Source organism: Bufo bufo, chromosome 5 (assembly GCF_905171765.1).
Source record: "Bufo bufo chromosome 5, aBufBuf1.1, whole genome shotgun sequence".
NCBI lineage: Eukaryota > Metazoa > Chordata > Amphibia > Anura > Bufonidae > Bufo > Bufo bufo.
The window spans coordinates 77444762-77450761 of NC_053393.1; positions in this window are offsets into that span (position 1 = coordinate 77444762).

The following is a 6000-nucleotide window of genomic DNA, read 5'->3' on the forward strand; positions in this document are numbered from 1 at the left end:
GCTCAGAAAATATGCCGTTTTTATATTTATGGCCATGCGATGACGTAGGTTTAGTTTCAAGCTCCGCTGAGTCATCCTCGGCGAGTTGGAGTGAATGCTTAATAACTAAAAATTACATATTTCATTGCTTATCTGAAAAGCTTTGTGGGACGGCAGTTGCATCCGCCGTAGTAATCATGGACGTCAAAAGACTTGGCTATAATTGTGTGGCACAGCTTTTGCGTGAAATGACATGAATAAAAACCCTTGCACCTAGCATTCTCTGTATGTGAAGGCATGGTTATTGTCAGCCAGAAATGATAAGTTTAAGAGATGTTAGGCCGGACACAGACGAGTGCGTTCCATCACTGTGCGTGTCAGTGTGAGTTCTTGTTCTAAACTCTGCTCCTCTGACAGGATCGCACAACATAAGGATTTATAAGGCTGTGTGACCCTGAGAGACCTGGAATCTTCTAAATTACACTGACAGCATTATGTCAGTGTAAAGGCTCATGCACATGGCCGTGGCTGCATACAGGGGGTCGTCAATTCACGGGCATCGGCCATTTGCACCCCCGCACCACGGATCGCAAGTGAATGGGTCTGCCATCACGGAGATGCGGAACAAAGGCACGGATCGGAAGCCCACGGAAGCACTACGGAGTGCTTCCGTGGGTTTTCTGTCCGTGCCTCCACACCACAAAAATGTAGTGCATGCAAGGGAATGGGTCCGCGATCCGCATGCGGCTTCCCCGCGGTCGGTGCCCGTGCATCGCAGACTGCAGCACGGGTCCGGGCCCTAATTCAGTAGATTCCAGGTCTCACAGGGACCATTGTAATGCTGTGCGATCCTGTCGTCAGAGTTGTGGAGGTCAGAACGGGAACTCACACTGACGCACGCAGCGAGTTTCTCGCATTGAACCAGCTCATGTTTGTCTTGCTTCAGAGTGCCAGTCTGAGCATCATCTCACAAGCTTACAACGTTTTCAACATTATAATCTGTGGAAAGCTTTAACCCCTTAGTGACCACTAATACGCCTTTTTACTGATGTAAACAACGGGGTTTTTAGCTAAACAGCTGGCTTTAGGCCTCTTTCACACGGGCGTCCTGTTTTTGGCCCGGATAAGATGCGGGTGCGTTAGTCCCGGGTGTCTGGGGGCCGAAGAGGAGCTGATCAGCTCTGCCTGTGTGTAATGCCCTCACAGGAGGCTGTTTTCCCCTATAACTGGGGCTCCTGTGGGTGCCCCAGTTACAGTGGAAACTGGGAAAAAATTAATAAATAAAAAAAGTCATTGTCCTCCGGAGGTCTTTTAGTGACCTCCTGGAGGACACATTATGTGGCAAAAATATATTAAAATAGAAGATAAAAAAAAATAATGTAAAAAATAAATAAAAAAATGCAGTCGCTAACGGAAACTGTCACCATAGTCGCCCTGTTCACTCAAACCTATACATGTTATATATCAAAACGATCATCAAAAAATAGGGAACCCATTGCAATAATACATTTTTGTGTCAGTTTTAATATTTAATAAATAAAAAGCTATAATTAAAAAATGACTTTTTAATAAGAATTTGTGGTTTCTGCCCAAATTAAACCTAAAAAAAAAAATCTCTAAAAAATACTCATGCTAATAGAAAATCCTAAGTGTCAAGTAAAAGACATTGCAAAAATTATTTTGGTAGTCAAACAAAAAAAAAAAAAGTTAGGGTCACTAAACCACCACTTGCATTAAATCACGAAAAATTGCCTAGACATTCAGGCCTTTTTTTTTTTTATGCCCGGTCATGAAAGGGTTAATCCCTAAGGCTCAGTTCAGACCTGAGCGTTCTGAAAGGAGCGCTCTGTATGCGCGATTGTACGGGCGTTTACAATCGCGCATACAGAGACAAGCGTACACACAGTGTCGCGCGTTCCCGAAAGTCTATGTACGGGAACGCGCGACAAGCGCCCAAAAAACGCTCCTGTACTTGTTTGAGCGTCGGGCGTTTTACAGCGCGATCGTACCCGCTGTAAAACGCCCAGGTGAGAACCATTCCCATAGGGAAGCATTGGTTTCTCCTTGTTGAGCGTTTTACAGCGCGTAGGAACGCGCTGTAAAACGCTCAGGTCTGAACTGAGCCTAATGAATAGAGGGAGCAGCTTCCAGGTACATCTCTTCCAGGTACATCTGGTGTCCCTTATTTTGGATGAGCAAAAACAAAAATTAGAAAAGCAATCAATTGCCGAAGATATTGTGCCTATTTCTTACACGTGGACCCAGAAGCGTGTCATCAGCCTTTGAATCATTGGTGGATTCCACAGAAATTAAGGTTCGGAGGAATCTGGTCTGGGAGTCTATATAATAAATGACAGATCTTTTTTGTAACCAGAAATGGAGAAGTAATCACCTTGTTATCTCTTGTAAGACATAATGATTCTGTGAGGTCACCAGAGCAGATATCATTCATGTAGCCGGGCTGTGAACTGTCAGATCCCTGGAAGAGGATCAAAGGCTTAGCTAATTGTATAGTGGCACTGGCACATGGAAGGAAAATATAATGCCAAGTGGTTTGTCTTACCATTTGGAAAGCCAGAAAATCCCTCACAGCTGCTTCCAGCCTTCTATTCTTTGACACCCAATGAGCTTTAGCAGCTATAAAGAACAAAAATCAACTGCAACCAGTCAGTCATGCAAAGACCTACAGTATATCCTGCAAAGGTTTTTGTTATTCACTCAGCAGTGGCGACTCTAGGATCAATATATAGGGGGGCACAGAAGATACACAGTCAAAAATGGGGGGGGGCACTAATAATTTTCCTCTATAATAATGTACCCTGATATCCCTTAGTTATATGACCCCGCTGGGCAGTGGCGTAGCTAGAAATGACTGGGCCCAACAGCAATTTTTTGAATGGGGCCCCCCTCCCCCACTAACTTTTTCGCAACCCCTTCCTTTCATGCCGCCCCCATTCCTGTGGCTAGTAAAGATCTCTCTCTCAGACCAGGGCCGGCAGCTGTTCCATCCTTTTCCTACTCTGTCTGTACTATCTGTATATTTTTTCATAGTGTAATACTGTTGAGGAGGCCCTGACAAAATCTTTTAGTCCTCCTCCTCCTGGATGGGCCCCTTCTAGGTCAGGGCCCCAAAGCAGCCGCTTCCCCTGCAGCTACGCCCCTGGCACCGGGGTAATATAATTAAGGGGTATCAGGGTACATTGGGTGCAATATAACTGAGGAGGGCTATCAGACATTATAAAGGGGTAATATAGCTTACATTACCCCTGTATTACGTCCCTGATAGGATAGCACTCCTCAGTTATGTTACCCCTGTATAATGTACCCTGATACCCCTTGGTTATATTACCCCCTGTATAATGTACCCTGATTACCCTCAGTTATATAACTGAGGGGTATCAGGGGACATTATGGGTAATATTATAACTAAGGGGTATCAGGGTACATTATACAAGGGTAATATAACTGAGGAGGACTCAGTGCTATCAGGGGACATTATACAGGGGTCCTCAGTTATATTACCCCTTTATAATGTACCCTGATACCCCTAAGTTATAGGAGTATCAGGGTTGAGGAGGGGCTGGGCGCAAGCAGGCAGGCCATGAGGCGAGGTAGTGGGGGTACATACTTTTTTAAAAACTTTTTATTCTTACTTAGTTTTCTTCTTAGCTTGCCTAGTGGCCGGCCAGGGCAGGGCCAGGCAGAGTTCTTGGGAAGTTGCCACACACAGTCCTCCTCTGGACCTCTCCTGTCCGAAGCTGGGACCTGGGCTGGGCACAGACAGGCTCACTGACACTAGCAGACGCAGCAGCAGAGCTGGGCTGCAGAACAGAACAGTAGCAAGCGTTCGCGCGGGCGGGCAGGCACGCAGCTTTACGTGGTGAGTCGGTGACGTCAACTCTGCGGCTGCCGCACTCCCAGCCTGCTCCCGCCCTGCACGCTCTACTTCCGCTGGGTCCGAACGCCGCTCCCACCCCCATCTGTCATGTCTGTCAGCGAATCAGCGGGGTGGGCACCCGGGGGGGGCGAAGAATGACCTGGGGGGGGAAATTGCCCCCCCTTGCCCCACTGTAGCGACGCCACTGTCACTCAGCAAGTGGATTTGTAAGGATGTACAGTCCTGATCAAAAGTTTGAGACCACTTGAAAAATTGCAAAAAATCATATTTTACATTGTTGGATGTTACCAAGGTTCAAAGTAGAGCTTCAACATGCAACAAGAAGAAATGAGAGTGAGACAAAACATTTTTTGAGCATTCAATTAATTGAAAATAACGAATAAACTGAAACAGGCTGTTTTTAAGCTGATCCAAATTTTAGGACCACATGCCTTTAAAAGGCCAAATCTGTGCAAAGATGTGGATTCATTGTCATTTTCTGACAGGTAGTCACACGTTGTGATGGCAAAGGCAAAAAAACTCTCCCTTTTTGAACGTGGTCGGGTTGTTGAACTGCATAAGCAGGGTCTCTCACAGCGCGCCATCGCTGCTGAGGTGGGATGCAGTAAGACAGTCATTTGGAATTTCTTAAATGATCCTGGGGGTTATGGAACAAAAAAGTAAAGTGGAAGACCCAAAAAAATTTCACCAGCACTGAGCCGGAGGATCCAATTGGCAGTCCGTCAAGACACTGGACCCAAATTAAGGCCCTTACTGGTGCTGACTGCAGCCCCATAACCATCAGACGGCATCTGAGACTGAAGGGCTTCAAAAACAAAAAACGTCTTCACCTTGTCTCCTTGAACGCCACAGAACTGCTCGTTTGGACTTTGCAAGAGAGCACCAAACATGGGACATTCAAAGGTGGAAGAAAGTTTTATTCTCTGATGAGAAAAAATTTAACCTTGATGGTCCTGATGGTTTCCAACGTTACTGGCATGACAAGCAGATCCCACCTGAGATGTTTTCTACGCACCACAGTGGAGGGGGCGCCATAATGGTCTGGGGTGCTTTTTCCTTCAGTGGAACAATGGAGCTTCAGGAAGTGCAGGGGCGTCAAACGGCCGCTGGCTATGTCCAGATGTTGCAGAGAGCATTCCTCATGACTGAGGGCCCTTGTCTGTGTGGTAACAACTGGGTTTTTCAACAGGACAACGCTACAGTACACAATGCCCGCAGGACAAGGGACTTCTTCCTGGAGAATAACATCACTCTTTTGGCCCATCCTGCGTGTTCCCCTGATCTAAATCCAATTGAGAACCTTTGGGGATGGATGGCAAGGGAAGTTTACAAAAATGGACAACAGTTCCAGACAGTAGATGGCCTTCGTGCGGCCGTCTTCACCACTTGGAGAAATGTTCCCACTCACCTCATGGAAACGCTTGCATCAAGCATGCCGAAACGAATTTTGGAAGTGATAAACAATAACGGCGGAACTACTCATTACTGAGTTCATGTTTGGAAGTTGGATTTCTGTTTTGAAGGGGTTTAGTTTTTTTTGGAGGTGTGGTCCTAAACTTTTGATCAGCTGAAAAACAGCCTGTTTCAGTTTATTCGTTGTTTTCATTAAATTGAATGCTCAAAAAATGTTTTGTCTCACTCCCATTTCTTCTTGTTGCATGTTGAAGCTCTACTTGGAACCTTGTTAAGATCCAGCCATGCTAAATATGATTTTTTGCCATTTTTCAAGTGGTCTTAAACTTTTGATCAGGACTGTATATCAGTGGTTAAAGATGGTAATGGATGTGTACAGTCGTGGCCAAAAGTTTTGAGAATGACACAAATATTAGTTTTCACAAAGTTTACTGCTAAACTGCTTTTAGATCTTTGTTTCAGTTTTTTCAGTGATGTAGTGAAATATAATTACACGCACTTCATACGTTTCAAAGGCTTTTATCGACAATTACATGACATTTATGCAAAGAGTCAGTATTTGCAGTGTTGGCCCTTCTTTTTCAGGACCTCTGCAATTCGACTGGGCATGCTCTCAATCAACTTCTGGGCCAATTCCTGACTGATAGCAACCCATTCTTTCATAATCACTTCTTGGAGTTTGTCAGAATTAGTGAGTTTTTGTTTGTCCA